Source organism: Bidens hawaiensis, unplaced genomic scaffold (genome assembly GCF_021521415.1).
Source record: "Bidens hawaiensis isolate Kalapana, Puna unplaced genomic scaffold, B.hawaiensis_p1.1 tig00004282_1, whole genome shotgun sequence".
Taxonomy (NCBI): Eukaryota; Viridiplantae; Streptophyta; class Magnoliopsida; order Asterales; family Asteraceae; genus Bidens; species Bidens hawaiensis.
The window spans coordinates 1,068,423-1,088,389 of record NW_027491257.1 but is presented as its reverse complement, the minus strand read 5'-3'; the positions used below and the strand labels follow the sequence as shown (position 1 = coordinate 1,088,389).

The window sequence follows — 19,967 nt, the reverse complement described above, 5'->3', positions numbered from 1 at the left end:
CTAAAACACATCGAATATATCTAAAACCTCTTAACGAGTTAACCATGAACCTTCAAACCCTCATGCTTTCTACCTTTGTGATCATAGCCTTCCTCTCCACCATCACGCAATCGGTCCGGTTCGATATAGAATCAGGTCGCACCAAATGCATATCAGAAGATATCAAAAGCAACTCGATGACAGTTGGTCGCTATTCCGTCGTTAAACCCGATGAACGATACCCCTTACCGGATTCACACAAGCTCACTTTACGGGTATTTGATTTCACACCATCAAACAGTTCGTGTACAAAACATGTACACTCGGATGGTTGTTAAGAGTTAAAACCAAAAAGTCAACGTTAGAAGTAGTTGGTTAGAACGGCCGTTGGAAAAGATATGGACGGCCGTTCTAACCATATACGGTCAAAGTTTGAAACTTTTTGTTTAAAACGGCTGTCCAAACTATATCTAGACGGTCGTTCTGACCATTGACGGTCTGTCTTTGAAATTTATTGATCAGAACGGCAGTTTGAAAAAGAACAATACAGTCGTTCTGATCATAAACGGTCAAATTTTGAAATTTGGTGTTCATAGAGGTCGTCCGAACTATATCCAAACAACCGTTTAGACCAAAAATGTCTTGCTCTGAAAGTTATTTGTCAGAACTGCCATTTGAAAAAGATCGGACAGCCGTTCTGACCATAGACGACCAAACTTTGAAAAATTTTGTTCAAAGCGGCCGTTAGAACTATATCCAGATGTCTGTTCTGACCATAGACAGTCAATGAAAATTTTTTAACAAACGGTTGTCCACAAAACACTCAGACGGCCGTTTTGACCAAAAAAAGTCAAACTTTGAAAATTACTGGTCGGAACGGTACGTCCGTCCGTTATGAACAAAAAAGGGTCAAACTTTGAAAACTTTTGTTCAAAGCGGCTGTCATAATAACTATATCTGGACGGCCATTTGAAACAATATGGGATTAGACGTCAGACGGTGTTTATAGTTGACCGTCTCTAAACCATCAGTTGCCAACTTTGGATTCAACTTGTTTTATTTTTTGAATTTATTAGGTGACATCTGTGCATGGGAATTCATATCATTATGCTGATCATGTACAATCAGGACAGTTTTCATTTCAAGCTGTTGAGGGTGGGGATTACTTAGCTTGTTTTTTCGCACTTGATCATCGTCCGACGATCAAGTTTTCGGTTGATTTTGATTGGAGGTCTGGTCTGGCTGCTAAGGATTGGTCAAGTGTTGCTAAGAAAGGGTCTGTAGATGTAAGCATCTTTCTTAGTCAAAACATTTTCAGGCAAGTTTCGGGTCGAAGCAGGGGTAAACAAGTCAAGCCACTTGCGAGCTTCTCGAGATTGGCTCGTTAAAAGCTCGAGCTGAGCTAAACGAGCTCGAGCTTAAGCTTGATTAATAAGCAAGCCCGAGCTTCACTTATTAAAAGCTTGTGAGGGCTCACGAGCCGAAGATAACAAGAAGTTACATAATTTTTATTTAAAATATTAAATACGTATAATAATTATATAAACAATTATGATAAAAATGACTAAATGATATATAATATGTTACAGATAAAATATTAATTATAAATGTATATAAACGAGCCGAGCTTGAGAAATAGAGCTCGATCGTAAATGAGCTTGGCTCGGCTTGTATGCTCCCCTATGTGCTAAATAGGTCGACATGGAAGATTCGTTCTTGACTCGTTTAATTTTTAAAAAGTGTGTTTTAAGTTGTTGGGTGTTTTATGACAATAATGGAGAAATGGGTGCATAAGTTTATAGTTCAAATAATCAAATGTAATTACTTTCATGTGTATGACAAGGTTTTCGGGTTCATGTCGGGTTCAACCCACCAACCCACAAGCAAGGCTCATTTAAACCCCTAAATTAAAATTGATCTGTAAATGTTCAAGATGAACATAATATAACACTATTTTTGGTTAACTGATTTGAAGGCAATGGAATTAGAGCTAAAGAGGCTTGAAGATACCATCGCATACATTCATGAAGAGATGCTTTATCTCCGCGAAAGGTCAACAAATAGTTTTAGTAAATCATTTTAAAGTAGTTCATTTGACTTTTAAAAGTCAAACACCGAACATGTCAATAACAGAATGTCGTGTTTTGTATGCTTTCTGCAGGGAACGCGAAATGCAACAACTTAACAGCAACACAAACTCGAGAATGGCATTGAGTTTCCTTTCACTGTTTGCGTATCTGTAGCCGCTTTACAAGCATGGCATTTGAAGACATTTTTTGAAAAGAAGAAGCTCATTTAAGCCTAGAATCGTGACATTTTGTTTTTTACGGTTTTAATGAAAGTGTAGCTAAAAAGTCAACAGTTGACTTTTATATAAGTCACAGACTCGCAGTTTATAATCGCATGTAAAAACTATGATTGCAGTATCACTAGTTATGTGGATCTTGCAACGACACATACAAAAGCGCGTACACATTTACAAAATATTAAATCGTTCCTTATAACAAGTAAACGCGTACACATTTACAAAATGTTGAATCGTTCCTCACAAGAAGCAACAATTATCTTTTAAATAAAAAATGACAAGATATAAATGTAAGATTTCATTATTTGAATCAAGATTTGTTGAAACTCCTTAACACTCACCTGAAGAAAAAAGACGGAAACTCATTTTCCTAAAACTGAATATGTTCATAAGCGGATGATGTGATGATGAGTCGAACATGATCGATGACTGCCAAGTGGCAAGCAATGATTGGTCATGAAAAAATATGCCAATGATGATCTGGTTGTATTGTTTCCTTAATTTTCTCAAGCCTCTTTAAAATCTCCAAAATGACGGTCTCTTATTCATGTCGGCTGCCCAACAGTTCTCTATTAACCTACCGAATTAAATTCAAAAACATCAAAATCGCATACTATAAATATTATGTAAATATCAAGTCTGATAGTTGACTTGTTGACTTACTCTTTAAGTTCCGGTGTGTAACCTTTTGACTTAAATACAGGCCGGTGTCCTTCGGCCACATATTTTGCTGCTTCGTAAGCTTCCTGGCCCGTGAAGAGGTATGTACCCGCCTCAACACCAAGCAAGGCGGGTCAACCCACAAGATAAAGACATTATGAAGGCACAAAGCCAAAACCCAGGCGCATGGCGCATACAAAACATGCTCAGGCATCATATGCTCGCGCATCACATATGCGCGCGGCGCATCAACGCGCGGCGCATATCACATACTCTTGCACATCACATATGCTCGCGCATCACATATGCGCGTGGCGCACCAGCGTGCGGCGCATATCACACGCTCGTGCATATCACACCTGCGCATGAAATATCTGCGCGTGAGAATAAAAAGAAGACTTCGCGCATCCTCAGGATGGGCGCATATCACACGTGCACATAATCAACCTCGTCCTTATCCAAATCAGGATCAGGGCAACCTTGATTGTGCACGTCAGACAATCTTCCAGAAGGCATCTTTTTAAGGAGTAAGAATATGCTGATGTTGACAGCTGCCAAATGAAAGGTCGACAACTCAGCATGACACATGTGCTACCACATGATTACAACCAACGAGAAAGCGCCAGGTGTCCCAGAGGACACGTGGCGCAGTGCGATTGGAGGAGGCCAACGAGGCTGAGCCCAACCAGTGGAAACCCTAGCACTATAAATACAGCATCAACTCCACTTTGATGACACATTGACACTCAATCATTGACAGTTACAAGCAGTGATATCACATTCAATCATATTGAATTATATTCACTCACAGTCAGTTACAGAAAACACACAGTCACACAATCAAGAGTATTCAGCGATTCAGCAATACTCTTGAGATTCACTGACTCACACATTATTATCTTCTCCACAAAGATACTGATTCTCACGCCGGAGGGTTACCCCAAAGAGGACCCCTCTGTCCCTTTCTGAGGGGTAAGTAACGGCGCTGTTCATTTTGTAGGTGGAAGAACACGGATCCAGAAGAACCATCGGTGAAACAGTTTAATTATACCCGAGGAAAGTAGATCTGCTACCAGTGAGTAGATCCACGTTTCTTCATTGGCGCCATCCACTGTTACAAACGGCAATCAGATCTCATTCAGATCTACAAAAAAATCAATCACCATGGTTTCTGGAGTTCGTAACGTTGATCAAGCTCTGGAGGATATTGAACGTGAGGGTGTTAACGACGGACAGCAGGTTCTGAGGGTTCCGCGTGATTCTACGCGTACCACCAGCAACCGTCCCTTCGTCACAACCCCTCACGGCCAGACTGAAACTCCTCCAGACGATCACACGTTACAAAATATGGCCGGCGCGAAGCTGAAAGGACCAATGGGTCCAGAAGATGAAGCAAATGATCCGAATGAATGGCTCATAAACGAGCAGCGGCGTCTGATTGAAAAGTACAACGAAATGGTCAAGCAGAAGAAGCTAGCCGACCAAACACAAAGGCAAGCTTTTGATAAGCAGACTACAAAGAGGCCGCGCGCGCCGGAAGAAGGACATTCTGTTCACACTACACACACTGAGTTCAGTGATGAAGAAGTGCATAGCATGAGGAAGACACGGGATACTCATGCAGGAGGCTCACAGCTCCGCGCGCCTGTGAACATGGCGCCTGGAGCCAGAGCGGATCTGGATCTGCACATGCCGTACAGCCCACCGATCAGAGGGCAAGTGGACGTAACCACGCCCTACAGACCAGCCATCCTGGTAAAACACTCAAAGTTTACTGCGCGCATCGCGCAGGCTCCCATCCAGCACAAGACAAAGATGCCAAGTGGTCTGGGCAAATATGATGGCACAACAGATCCAGATGACTTTTTGCAAGGTTTCTATAACACGGGAAACCTAGAGAGCTGGACGATGCCAACATGGTGTCATATGTTTGCTCGCTGCCTCACGGGCGCAGCGCGGGTATGGTTCGAGAGCTTGCCGACAGGGCAAATTGATGGGTTCGAGGAACTATTAGAAAAGTTCCAAGCCCACTTCGTACAGCAGCGCAGGCACACGCGCGATCCTGATGACATCATGCACTGCATACGCAGGAATGATGAAACGATTGAAGATTACATCACTCGTTTCAATCAGGAATCCCTGGAAATCGGGGGTATAACTGAGCAGCTCCTGCGCGTGGCCTTTATACAAGGCGCGCGCAGTGATCAACTCCGCCGGGCTCTTGTAAGCAAAGATGGTATGCCCACCACGTGGGCCAAGTTAATGGAGGCATCGCGAGTTTTCGCGAGAAATGAGAAACAGATTGCCCAAGATAGGGCAAGAGAAAGAGCGCATCAGGCAGAATCACCGCGCAGCAAGGATAAGAGGGCCAAACAGAACTCTGTATGGTCCAGGTTGCAGCCAACAAGTTTTTCTTCCGCGGAAAAACAAGCGCAACCAACCTCACCACAACCCCAAAAAGAAGTTCGTAATCGCGGGGAGGGTGACAAGAGGGAGGGCGGCAGAGATCCTAGCAGACCTCTGCCAAGAATATGGACGCCCCTCACTAAAACACCTTCACAGGTGTTAAGTACTGAGAATGTCCAATTCAAGCCCCCCAAACAACTACACTACAAGGGACCGCAAAACAGTGGCAAATATTGTGAATTTCACAGGTCCCCGGGCCACAACACCGACGCATGCCATCATTTAAAGGATGCGATCGAGAAGGATGTAAAGTCAGGCAGGCTGGCTCACTTGGTAAAAAATCAAAGAATAGAAGATGAGCAACCGGAAGGAGCCTCTGCCAGCAAGAAATACAAAAGAATCTGTGTGGCTGAGGGGGGACGACAAGGGCAGACGTCAAAAAAGAGAAGCGCGCAAATCCACGGAGATTGGCGCGAGCAGCAAGTCATCTTCCCAAGAATCAGGGGAGGCCCTTCAATAAGCAGTCCTCTCGTCATCACCACACACATTGCTCATTACGAAGTGTCAAAGGTCCTGGTGGACACTGGAAGCGAATCTGACATTATGTATGAGCAGTGTTTCAGAAAGTTAGACCCGGCAGACCAAGCGCGGCTCGAAATTGTGAACGCACCAATCTGTGGTGTCTCAAATGAAATCATACATCCCCTAGGCCAGATTCAGTTTGAACTAACTATGGGGGATGATGAGCACAAGCGAGCCGAAGTTGTCAACTTCTTGGTCTTGCCCACCACGTCATGCCACAATATGATCCTGGGTAGGGGAACGATTGCCCAATTTAATGCTGTACCGTCGCCAGCGCACGGCGCATTGGGGATCCCTACACCAACAGGCGTAGCATTTGTTTACCGCGATCATTTGTGCGCAGTGACAAGCACGCCGCGGGAAGGGAGAATGAAACTTCCAATGGCTGACAATGCGCCAGAGAAGTGGATTTTAAACCCAAAATTCCCAGAGCAAACGGTCACAATTGGCGCTACCATTTCAGACGAAACGAGATTGAGAATGAAAAAGTTGCTCACAAAATACACGTCGGTTTTCGCGTGGCAACACTCCGATATGACGGGGGTCCCGCGAGACTTGGCGCAACATTCTCTTAACACGTTCAAGTCGGTGGAGCCAATTGCTCAGAAAAAGAGAATCATGGGGGATGAAAAGGCGAAGGCCATGAATGAGCAAGTGGAGGACCTGTTGCGCGCAAACATCATCCGCCCGATCCGATACCAGACATGGGTAGCCAATCCTGTGATGGTAAAGAAAAGCAACGGGTCATGGAGAATGTGTATTGACTTCAAGGACCTCAACAAAGCATGTCCGAAAGACTGTTACCCCCTCCCAAACATCGACGCAAAGGTGGACTCCGTGGCGCCATTCAAGCTCAAATGTTTCTTGGATGCCTACAAAGGCTATCACCAGATACAAATGGCACCACAGGATGAAGACAAGACTGCCTTCAGAACCGACAAGGGTGTTTTTTGTTACACAAAAATGCCCTTTGGTTTAAAGAATGCGGGCGCAACCTATCAGAGACTTATGGATTCGGTTTTCAGTGAACAAATCGGAAGAAATCTAGAAGTCTACGTTGATGATTTGGTGATCAAGAGCAGGGAGGAGAGACAAATGCTCAAAGACATCGAGGAAACTCTTCAGCGCCTAACGGAAGTTAACATGAAGCTCAACCCGAGCAAATGTACTTTCGGCGCAGAAGAGGGGAAATTTCTTGGTGTAATGGTCACTAAGGATGGTTTCAAGGTGAACCCGGAAAAGGTGGAAGCCATCCTTGACATGCCTTCACCATCCACCATGAAAGAGGTTCAGAAGCTGAATGGTAGATTGGTGTCAATCAACAGGTTCCTAGCGAACCACGCCAGCAAATCTACTCCATTCGTTAACACCTTGAGGAACTGTTTGAAGAAGAGCCAATTCAAGTGGACGCCTGAGGCTGAGCAAGCTTTCACTGAGATAAAAGAATGTCTCATAAAGTTGCCAGCGCTCACAGCTCCACTTCCTGGCGAAACCCTTACATTGTACCTGTCAGCTGGAGACCGCGCGATCGGCGCAGTATTATTGGTGGATCGCAAGGGGATACAAACGCCAATATACTATGTGAGTCGGGTGCTCACAGACCCTGAGACGCGCTATTCCATCATGGAAAAGTTAGTTTTGTCACTAACACACGCGTCGCGCAAGCTCCATAGATACTTCAATGGTCATCCTATTGAAGTTCTGACTGGTTACAACATCCAGCAAGTCTTGCGACGCCCCGCGCTCTCCGGAAGGCTGACAAAGTGGGCGCTGGAATTAGGTGAACACACGATCACTTATAAGCCCCGTCCAGCGATAAAGGGTCAAGTTTTGGCGGATTTCATCACGGAAATCCCAGAGGGAAAGATTGAAGAAGCTCAGCGCGAGGTAGACCCTCCGCGAGCAAATGAAGAAGAAGATGTTTGGAGGCTATTCACTGATGGAGCCTCCAACAGCGAAGGGTCCGGCGCAGGCCTCAAACTGGTGGACCCTGATAATCATGAATATACTTATGCTATCAGGTTGGACTTCAAGAGTACCAACAATGAGGCTGAGTATGAAGCCCTGCTGGCTGGTCTGCGCATCGCGCGCAAGTTTGGGGTTAAAAGACTAGAGGCGCATGTTGATTCTTACTTGGTAGCTGCTCAGGTCAACGGCCTATATGACGCCAAGGAGAACACAATGCCTCTGTATCTAGAGCAGGCAAAAAAGCTCGTTGAGCAGTTTGACTTCTTCAGAATCATACACATCTCGCGAAGCGAAAACAAGTCCGCTGACGCGTTGAGTAAAATGGCATCAACTAATTTTGATCACTTTGGCAAAGATGTCAGGGTGGAAGTAATGAGCAGCCCGTCAGTGCAAACGCAATCGGTCCTTGTAATTCATACAACCCCTTCATCCTGGATAACTCCAATAATGGAATTCCTGAAGGAGGGGAAGTTACCGGACGATCGCGCACAGGCGAGAAAGATAAGACACAAGGCACAGAACTATGAATTACTTGATGGTACATTATATCGGCGCTCTTATCTTGGACCGCTCATGAAATGCCTGGATGCTGAAGAAGCAACCTATGTGATTAGGGAGATTCATGAAGGAATCTGTGGAATTCACGCTGGTCCGCGCATGGTGGTTGCCAAGGCGATGAGCTCAGGCTACTATTGGCCAGGCATGTACTTGGATGCGCTAAAAGAAATCCAAAAATGCAAGGCATGTCAGAGCTACGCGCCAAACACCATGCGTCCAAAGAACAACTTGATTCCAGTCACCTCCGCATGGCCTTTCCACAAATGGGCCATTGATATTGTGGGGCCCCTGCCGCAAGCGCAAGGGCGAGTGAAATTTTTGGTAGTGGCGATAGACTATTTCACAAAATGGGTTGAGGCCAAGCCACTAGCAAAAATCACAGCTGAGGCGATGAAGCAATTTATCTGGAGCCACATCATTTGCCGTTTTGGCCTTCCTATGGAAATCGTGAGCGACAATGGCAAACAATTCACTGACAGGAAGATATCAAGCTGGCTCAAAGAATTGCACATCAACCAAATCTTCACGTCCGTCTACCACCCTCAGGGGAATGGCCAAGTGGAGCGCGCGAATCAAAGTTTGCTAAATGGGCTGAAGAAAAGGTTGGAGGGAGAATCCCATTCTTGGGTCGAAGAGTTACCTAATGTCCTGTGGGCGCACAGGACATTAAGCAAAACTAGCAATGGCGAATCCCCGTTCAGCCTAACCTATGGGACAGAGGCTATGATCCCAGCAGAAATTGGATGCCCATCCCATAGGGTACTCATGATGAGCAAAACTGATAACGAGCGCGAAAGAAGATTGGACCTTAACTTACTTGAAGGGCGCAGAGAAGCGGCTATCATTAATGAAGCCAGATACAAGAAAAAGCTGGAAAAATATTATAATCAGCGCGTTAAAGAGTGCCACTTCAAGAAAAATGATTTTGTCCTTCGAAACAATGAAGCTAGTCGCGCAATACCCCCAGGAAAAATGTCCCCCAATTGGGAGGGACCTTATCAAATTTCAGAAGATTTGGGGAAAGGCGCGTACACTTTAAAAGATTTGAATGGAAAAAAGATACCGCGCGCGTGGAACGCGGCACAACTTAGAAAATGCTTCATGTAAAAAGTTCAAATATGTAATCAAGGCTTCTAAGCCATCATGAATGATGATTCGCGCTATATTTCAATATTTGTCGCGCTATCTTTCAATATTTGTTCTATTACCTTTGCATACATGTTTCACACTTCCTTTATTAATTTGGAACAATATGACAACACTATATCGACTTCAAAGCAACATAAAGCGAAGTAAAACATACATGCGCGAGCCTTAGCTCAAACGCGTTAACGAGTCTTAACTCTAAAACGCCAGGGCCTTAGCCCAAACCTACGAGCCTTAGCTCAAACACGTTAATGAGTCTTAACTCTAAATACGTCAGGGCCTTAGCCCAAAACAAAGAGCCTTAGCTCAAAACACTCACAAACATCCATTTTACATCCCGCGCAGCTTGATCATAAAACTCCTAAAACGACTAAGGCAAAGTACATGCCATAACATAGTTGTTAAGGTCTCAGGTCGAGATCGCGCGAGGAATCAAAGTGGATATCTGACTAACACATGCTGACATGTAATGGCTAAAACTCATACTTCCATGTAAAAACAGCGCGACTATGACGCGCGAAAAAGGAATTGTGAAAAGTTATCGCGCATGTCAGCATAAACAAGATACTGCGAAACCACTTACAAAATAGGACTATGGTTAAGTGACTAATTTCCTTACAACCTTGTTCTTCTTTTAACGTGCAACCATATCTTATATCTATACAAGCAAACATGAAGAGATGAGTGGAACTGCGCAAGATGAAAGAAGGAGAAAACAAGTTTCATTCCATTGCATTGAAATTTACAAGTATGATGAGTTACAAATTACAAGTACAAAAACAAAAAAAAATAAATATACAAAATTTGATGAAGGGCTTCTCAAGTCTCCACGTCGACGTCAGCCGCTTCATCACCCTCATCATCTCCCGCAGCATCTGGCGCGGTCTGCTCCTCATCCCCGAACTGACCATAGTCAAGTTCTTCCTCCTCGTTGGAGTCTTCGATCACAACGGTGTCAGGAGCAGATTCTTTCGCCGCGCCAGAGCCGCTGGCAGGGGCAACATCCCCCACGCCACCATCATCGCCACCAGCCCTCTCGCATTCATCAAGCAACTTCTTTAGCGCGCCGAGGTCGGGCTGGTCAGCAAGCGCAGCTATCTGTAAATCATTAGAAAAATATTGAGTATAAAACACTTGGAAAAATTAGTCAAGTAAAACTCATTAAAATCAAGGTACCTGCATAAGGATGGGGATGGGAGTATTCATATACTTTTCCCCCACCGCGGCCATGTCCGCGCAGGCCGCGTCGCTCTTGTAAGGGTACTCGGATGGGTTCTTCTTCAACATGCCATAGTCATACCCATCCGTAAACCCTTCAGCTCGGCCCACCAAGCGCGCGGCGGCATTGCAGTCCATCACAAGGGCTTGAAACTCGGCGGAATATTTCATCGCCAAAGCGCAGCGAGCCATGCCCTGTGACACCAGCCATTGGCGATCCTGCGCGAGGCCAGCAACAGACGTCTCGAGGGCAGGAACTTGAGAGTTTAATAACTCAACAGTTTCCTTAGTCTTTTTTAGTTCCTCCTTATCAGACGCTGCTGCCACCAAAATTTTTTCTTTCTCCGCCTGCGCAGCACCAAGTGCTTCCTGGCTAGACGCCGTCGTCGCCAAGGCCTCATCTCTATCGGCCTGCGCGGCCGCCAAATCCCTTTTCAGGCGCGCAACCTCGCTCTCCAGTGATGATTTCTCAGTGATACTCTGGACGATAACTTGGTCACGCGCCTCGGCCTGCTGTTCCAAGACACGCACTCTGCGCGCGTACTTGGCAACTTCGGCCTCCGCCAACTGCTGCTTCTCCCGCGCAGCTTGGAGCTCATGCCCGCGCTTGATGTATGCGGTATTGGCACTTGCTCGGTTTTCACTGAGCTCCGCCTGGAGTTTCTCAGCTCGCGCGCGAGCATCAGACAGGTTCCAGGCGGCCACCTTAGCCTCTCGCTGGGCTTCCACAAGAGCGTCGCGTACTTTAATATAATCACGACGAAGCTCTTGGGAAGCAGCGAAGAAAGCCGACCCAGCGAAAACATGGTCGTTCAGCAAGTCCGCGCGGGTGCGCTCCTCCTGATACCTCCTTTCAGTAGGAGGCACGGCATGAGCCCAGAAGTCCTCGCATACGCCCATGGATTGAAAGGAACTCTCTTCATTAACATTCCATCTCGGGCGGTAAACGTGGTCATCTTCCTGCAAAACACAAGAAAAGTTCTAAGTTATAAAACATAATGTTCTAAGTCATAAAACATGCTTATATGGAGGTACGCGCAGCGGACCAACAAATCAATACATACCTGCGGGGATGAAGCAGGAAAGTCAGCGCCAGCCCCACCAGAAGTCTGCGCTGCGAACACTTGCGGCATCGCAGGACTGGCGCGGTCTCCCAAGGAGTCTTCAGCTTGAACCCCCTCATCCTCCTCATCTTCTTCAACAGGCCTCTTCTCCTGCGACCTGGAAGGCTCCAAACCAGCCTCGCGGGGAGGGCTGCGTGCAGGAGGAGGCGAGGGAGGTCTCGACGCCGCCAGTTCGGCGCGCAATACGGTTTCCTGCTCCTTGGTAATCCCAATAAGGGGAGACTCAGGACTAGCAGGAGCAGGAGCAGGACCAGAACCAGCGGCGCCGGCAGCGGCGCCAGGAGTATCACCAGCAACTGTTACGCCAGCTACAACTCCTACGAACAAATCAACAAGGAAAAATGGTTTATGACTGAATCCAAAAGAAAAATAAAGAAGACAAGTGTGCAAAACATACCTTGGCGCAATTCTGTTCGCGCGGCGAACATCGCCATAAAATTCATTCTACCCTTTTCAGAGGGTAGAACAGGGGACTCCGAAGCAGCCCCCGGCGCAGCCTCAGCACCTTGTGGCGCCTGTGGCTCATCTCCTACCGTCGCCGGTTCTGCAAACATTCAAAGGAGGAAAGGTTTAATAACAATTCAGCCAGATGAAGATAAGCAAAGTATACCTGTTGCAGGCGCGGCACTGCTTCTCTCTTCAGCCGCGCGAACGGAGGAGGCGACGCCCCCATACCTCAAGTGGACAGGAGGCCTGCCCACTCTCACAGGCAACGAAGCTAAAGAAACCTTGGTGGTAAACACCTGGGTTTCCTTTGGTCCCTTCGTTTGAGCATGGGGATGAGCGACAGGGGTGTCATCTTTCCTCTGTTTCTTACTGGCCCCTGCGCCAGATTTCCCCTTAGCTCTGCGCTTTAGTAGGGGCGCCTCCTCTTCCTCCTCCTCCTCCTCTTCCGCGAGCTCTAGCTTGTAGTTTTCAAGCGCATCTACAAAAACAAGCAACAGAACTGTTAATAAACTTGGGTATTCTAAAGGAATGAGCAGAAGTGCGAAGGCTTACCAGGCGTGTCACCGTCAAAGTCAAAATCCAGATCCACTGGGATGAACATGTCATCGAAGCGATCCGGGAAACCAACCTCCCCAGCGCCAAGTTCGACGGAGCCGCCCTCCACATGTTCATCATAAGCGGCAAGGATGTAATCCTTGGTGACTGCGCAAAGACAAGTTAAATGATATCAGCAAAAGAACGATGTTCGCGCAAAAAAAAAAAAAAAAAAAAAAAAAAAAAAAAAAAAAAAAAAAACTTACACAACCCGTCGACTTGGATAACGGGCTCAATCGCGCTGTCGGCCCAGAGCCTGCTCATGCCGACCCCAACCAGCGCCTCCTCGCAAATTTTCTTCGCGGGGGATGGTTCGGCGGTCAGTTTCTTAACCCATGCGCCAGTTGGGTTCTTGAGGACACCCTCATCCGCAGTCGCAGAAGTGATAGAGCGCATGGTCATACGGATGGGGATCACACCGGCCCTAATGTAAAAAAACCTCTCAGACCAGTCATGAAGGCTCTTGAATGAAACAGTGGAGCACTTCACCTTCTGACTGCGAGGAATAAAGGAGATCCAATTGTCTTGGATCTTGGCCTTATAAAAATACTGAAAGCGCCGAGGAGTGGGTTCCTCGCGCTGGGATTTGCACATGAACTCAAAGTGAGTCACGCGCACGAGTCCAAACGGATGGACTTGGGATATATGAATCCCATAGAACTTCAGCAGTGCACCCACAAACCTTGTCATCGGGAGACGAAGGTTGCAGTGGGTGAAAAAGTGGCTATATAGGGATATATAGCCGGCAGGCGGGTTCGCCGCCGTTTGCCCGGACCTAGGCAACGTGCAGCCAAACAGGGTGGGAAAGCCCTGAGAGGTGATGAGGTTGTCGAGATCTGCCTGCTTCAATTTGCAGGGGATTTCATTCCACCTTTTGGTGGCCTTGGTCCTCCCTACTTCCTCCGATGTGGTCTCAACAACCTTCTTCCCCTTCCCCTTTTGCTTCAATGTCGACATCACCACAGATTTCACACGGCGTCTTCGAGAGGCAACGGAGGTGATTGAAGGGCTAGACGAGTATGAACTATCAGACATACAACTGCAATAGCCGATAATCGAGGATTCGAATCGATGTAAACACTCAAATCAGAATGTGAAAGCAGAAATTTGAATTTTAGCAACAATGAAGATGAAGATAAAAATTTCCTAAGGGCCTGCTTTTATAGGCCCAGGAGAGAGAAATGTGGCAGCTGATCGGATTTCACGCGCCCCCACTCGCAGGGGCAAGCCAACGAAGGCGCGACACGTGTCCCTAACAGCTGTGTGAGGGGACATAAAGATGTAACCGACCTGCCACGGAACAGAGACGCGCCCCCACTCGCAGGTACTAACCAATGCGAGTGCGACACGTGTTCAAGACAGCTGTGTGAGGGGACATGAAAGGCAACTGTAGCACCTCGAGCACACGAAACGTCTGACACGTTTACGGCGCACGTCATCACCAACCAACCACGTGTTTGGACCTTTCGTTTTCAACCAAATGGATAGAACTTCGCGCGACGATGGAAACAACCAAGAAAACGACAAAACCCCCTTTAAAAGGACAATTCAGTGAGTCTAATATCTATCTTACCGCGCTCGCGCAAGATAAGACACACATTAGACTGGGGGGGCTTGAAGAGGTATGTACCCGCCTCAACACCAAGCAAGGCGGGTCAACCCACAAGATAAAGACATTATGAAGGCACAAAGCCAAAACCCAGGCGCATGGCGCATACAAAACATGCTCAGGCATCATATGTGATGCGCGCGGCGCATCAACGCGCGGCGCATATCACATGCTCTTGCACATCACATATGCTCGCGCATCACATATGCGCGTGGCGCACCAGCGCGCGGCGCATATCACACGCTCGTGCATATCACACCTGCGCATGAAATATCTGCGCGTGAGAATAAAAAGAAGACTTCGCGCATCCTCAGGATGGGCGCATATCACACGTGCACATAATCAACCTCGTCCTTATCCAAATCAGGATCAGGGCAACCTTGATTGTGCACGTCAGACAATCTTCTAGAAGGCATCTTTTTAAGGAGTAAGAATATGCTGATGTTGACAGCTGCCAAATGAAAGGTCGACAACTCAGCATGACACATGTGCTACCACATGATTACAACCAACGAGAAAGCGCCAGGTGTCCCAGAGGACACGTGGCGCAGTGCGATTGGAGGAGGCCAACGAGGCTGAGCCCAACCAGTGGAAACCCTAGCACTATAAATACAGCATCAACTCCACTTTGATGACACATTGACACTCAATCATTGACAGTTACAAGCAGTGATATCACATTCAATCATATTGAATTATATTCACTCACAGTCAGTTACAGAAAACACACAGTCACACAATCAAGAGTATTCAGCGATTCAGCAATACTCTTGAGATTCACTGACTCACACATTATTATCTTCTCCACAAAGATACTGATTCTCACGCCGGAGGGTTACCCCAAAGAGGACCCCTCTGTCCCTTTCTGAGGGGTAAGTAACGGCGCTGTTCATTTTGTAGGTGGAAGAACACGGATCCAGAAGAACCATCGGTGAAACAGTTTAATTATACCCGAGGAAAGTAGATCTGCTACCAGTGAGTAGATCCACGTTTCTTCAGCCCGATAACGGTGGCTCCCCTTCAATCATCTAAAAATTTCAAAAAAATAATAATCAAAATGTGTATTATTTGTTTTATCTTTATAATCTTATATAACAAAAATTATTCAACCAGAAATTACCTCATATAAAATCATTGCGAAAGAGAACACATCGACCTTTTTGTCATATTTACGGTGCTTGAAGACTTCAGGAGCCATGTAACGATCTGTAATTACACCAAGAAAAAATTATAAAGATGATTATGTAGAAAATAATACAAAATGTTAAAATTATAACGAAAAAAAGCATACAGCTGCCAGTCTCGCCGGTCATTTTGTAAATATCGTGTGAATTTTGAACTCTAATAAGCTTGCTAAGTCCAAAGTCTCCAACTTTTAAATGGTCTGCGTTCGAGTTGACTAAAAGAACATTCCTAGAATATATAAAAATGAACCAAATTAGAGAAAACCTTAATCTTTATTTATGTTGTGTTTAATATACAAAATATCAAATAAACAAGTTAACAAACCTTGGTTTTAGGTCTCTATGTATGATGACATTAGGCTCGTTATGAAGATAAGCCATGCCTCTGCAAATACAAAACGAAAATGAAAAAAGGTGTATTTTACTACTTTATAAACGGACAAAGTTAATTACACAGATGGTCCTCGGATTTAGCCATATCGCACATTTAGTTCCCATCCTTTGAAAATTACACCTATAGTCCTTACTATACACAAACAAGGTAACATTGATGGTGTAATATGGTGAAATAATAGGGACCATCCGTGTAATTAACGCAAATAACTCTAAATAATATAAGAAGTACCTGGCAATGTCTAAAGCAAAGTTTACGGCTGTTTGTGGGCTTAGCCCACCCTTTCCCTTTAAGAACTGATGAAGATCACCCTGCATTAATATATTAATATTCAGATAACAATCTATAACATGAATGTAAATATTAATGTATTTGTTTAAAATTTACCCCTCGAAGATATTCGGTTATCAGCATTAACGGTTTCTTTTCAGTAACAGCTCCAAGAAACTGCACAATATTAGGATGGCGAAGTTTGACCAGCAAGTTAACCTCGTGCCTGAAGTCCTGACTGGATTGATAACAAAACAAGAATAAGAAAAAAGGGTTGTTTTCACAATTTACAGTAGTTGACTAGTTGACCAGATATGATAAAACTCACATCACCAATTTGTCATCTGAAAGACTTGGAAGTATGTGTTTGACAGCTACAGTAGTGCCACGCCAACAAGCTTTTACAATCTCACCAAAAGATCCCTATCAGTGTAAATAGCTATAGTCATTAGTCACTATTCACTAATTCATTAACGGTTTAAAACATTAAATATTGATAAGATCTTAGAAAACGAACACATACCTTGCCTATTAAGTGGGAGTTTGCGAAGTCGAGCTCTAAAGGGTCGATTTCCCAGTCACACTTATTTGAAAGGGGTGGTGGCACCGCTCTTGGTTCAAAATGGCTTCCATTTTGTCCCTGCACAAAAAAATCCAAAACTTTGAAACTTAAGAACACATAAAAATCACTAATGAAGGATTCCATAAACAAAAGTCTTAAATGATGAATAGTTTATTGGTAAATACAATCTTAACTGATTTAAAGAATCCAATGTATAACAATAACATGCATCAAAAAGTTATACCACAAAATGAAGCTTCAAGAATAAATTCCACATTACATGACAGGTGTTGTGAACTTACATACGACAGGCCACCATATGTCTTTAGTAACTCAATCATGTTATGTTTTCTGGCTCCTTCTGCATCAGCTAGAGGCTGTCATGAGCAATATCAAATATTGTGAGTTGACTGAATCAAGAAGATGATGAACATCTTTTACCACCAAAATTATTAAAATTTGAATTAAAGAAGCAATTAGGCATGCTAATTGAATATTATAATCATATATTTGTTGATGTTACAATATAAACAAGTGTACAAATAGGTGATTGATTACTCAAGCAAAACCTACTAATCTAGGTTTGATTGCACCACCATATATGCTTCCAGAATCAGTTTTAAATGTTTGCTTTGGTGGACAGCATAAACAGATGCACTGTATCTATATAAACTATGTTTTTTTATGATTGTCAGTCAAGCCTACTTGGTAACCACTTTTGAATAAACTATGATAAAATACAAAAACCTAAAAAGCATTAATATCAAGCTGTCCATATGATATACTGCCATGTAGATGAAATTATGAACAATATGCATCTATACAACTAACGAATGAAATTTCTTATCCGTGTTCGTTCATTAAGAAAATGAACTTGTTCGTGAACTGTTCATGAACACAAATAATCACAAATAGTTTTATGTAATTTGACTAGCCGAGAATGGTCAGTGTCAACAATTCCATCCAGCTACCAAGTTTGTGTTGGTTTTTTTTAACATCCAGATTCATGCTAATTTTGTATATAAATTAATCGCATAATACTCATATATATCTTTGTTTTACAGTTAATAATGTTGCTTAAATTTATATGATGAAATTAGAAAAGTCAGTAAAAGGCTTTAATGAACAAACATCAACGAGCATAAACGGGCATAAACGAACACATTATCGAACATTCAAGAACACAATTAATTTGTTCGTGTTCGTTCATTTAGTTAACCAAACTTCCAGCTGAACAGCTCATGAACAGTTAGTTGAGCGTTCGGTTTGTTTACAGCCCTACTGGTAGGCCTGTAAACGAACTAAGCAAACATGAACAAGGACATGTTCATGTTCATTCATTTAACTTCAACCGAACATGAACACAAACAGTTATTCGAACAGATATTTGTGTTCATGTTCGTTCACTCAAAAAATAAGCATGTTCATGTTCGTTCGAAATCTAAACGAACAGTTCACAAACAAAAATGAACGTAATTGAACAAACATACACTTAAACTTATACAAATGATTCAAATGAACAAATATAACACATTAAGTACATAATTCATCCAAAAATCCAAAAATTACACCTCTAAATTTACACAGTTAATTATTTTAAAAACTTTATAAAATTACATAATTAATAAGTTAAACGAACATAGCGCAAATAAACGAACATAAATGAAAGTTCATAACCGAATATCTAAACTTACATTTGGTTCGTTTAACAAATATAATAATAATAATCATAATAATAATAATAATAATAACATTCCAACCAGTATAACACAAATAAACGAACATAAACGACAGTTCACGAACTTAAATGAATGAACATCTTAAATAACATTCTGTTCATTTCCAGGCCTAGCCTAACAATTTGTCTACAACATTCAAGCAGCTCTAATTACAATCAAACAAATATAAACAACAACAACAACAATAATAATAATAATAATAATAGAAATAATACCGTATTCTTCCAACGATCCTGCGCATTAACATCCGCACCGTACTCAATCAAGCATTTGGCGACTTCGATCCATCCGTGAAGTGAGGCGACGTGAAGCGGAGTCCGGTTATCGTAATCCCTAGCTTGAACTAACGAACGATCTTCTTCCAACAGTTTTCTTACCGCCGTTGGATCGTTCTGGTGAGCGTGCCAGAGGATTAACGACGTCCGGCTTGTTTTCTTCTTCGCTGCGGTGGCTGCCGGTGGCGGATCTCCGGCGGAGTGGCCGGAGCTTCCTTCTTCGCTGCCGCTCATTCAGTTAGTGTGTTTGGATCGGAGATTGTAACAGATTTATGAGAGTTTGTTTATATATTATTATTATTATTAAACATAGAAAGTGAAGGTTGTTTTTGCCAGTGTTGAGTGATGGATACTCGTTATGTTTATACAGCGTGACACCGCGGGATAATAATAATAATAATAATATTAATAATAATAATAATAATAATATTATTATTATTATAAATTATTATTTAAAGATAAAATGACAAAATCACAAAAATATCAGTTGATTCCTTAGGTTTGCCGATATTGCATGCTTAATCCTGCAGCAAACCTCAAAGACTAACCAATAACCATGCAGTTAAGTCTTTTAACCAGTAGCGGATCTAGTGTTAAGCCAGGCCCAGGGGGAGTATAGACGCCCCCTTAAATTCTTATTTTCTTCTATAAACTTTTAATATATTAGGTTCAAAGACCTCATCTCAGCCATGTTTTTTTAAGTGCTCCAAACTCAACTTTCCGAGCCCAACTTTTCAAATACAAGTTAATTTTGCTATCAGCAGTAAGCTTAGATTGTTTAATTGGCTAACCACTTTATCAATTATAGTTATTAATATAGTAATGTATTCTTGAGTTTAATTAAACCGTTATAAAATTAGACTAAAATATGATAGCATTTAGAGTATCATTTCATTTTATATAATTCTACAATATTTAACTTTGTATTTTTTTTATGAAAAGGTTTT

General features: G+C 43.6%; 2 pseudogenes across 2 annotated transcripts; one reads left to right on the top strand and one right to left on the bottom strand.

Annotated features, from left to right (window-relative positions):
- Positions 1-43: 43 nt before the first annotated feature.
- LOC143626005 (transmembrane emp24 domain-containing protein p24delta9-like) lies at positions 44-2,278 on the top strand (annotated as a pseudogene). Its single transcript, XR_013152355.1, has 4 exons — positions 44-254; positions 1,056-1,265; positions 1,955-2,031; positions 2,141-2,278. The product of XR_013152355.1 is annotated as a transmembrane emp24 domain-containing protein p24delta9-like (transcript).
- A 338-nt stretch (positions 2,279-2,616) lies between these two features.
- LOC143626004 (serine/threonine-protein kinase VIK-like) lies at positions 2,617-19,130 on the bottom strand (annotated as a pseudogene). The gene is made up of 14 exons (XR_013152354.1): positions 18,961-19,130; positions 17,309-17,383; positions 16,968-17,084; positions 16,773-16,867; positions 16,562-16,682; positions 16,406-16,485; positions 16,106-16,165; positions 15,888-16,009; positions 15,717-15,802; positions 15,605-15,624; positions 9,222-9,236; positions 7,342-7,343; positions 2,948-3,026; positions 2,617-2,861 (listed from the first exon to the last, which is right to left on the bottom strand). The product of XR_013152354.1 is annotated as a serine/threonine-protein kinase VIK-like (transcript).
- Between the last annotated feature and the right edge of the window lie 837 nt (positions 19,131-19,967).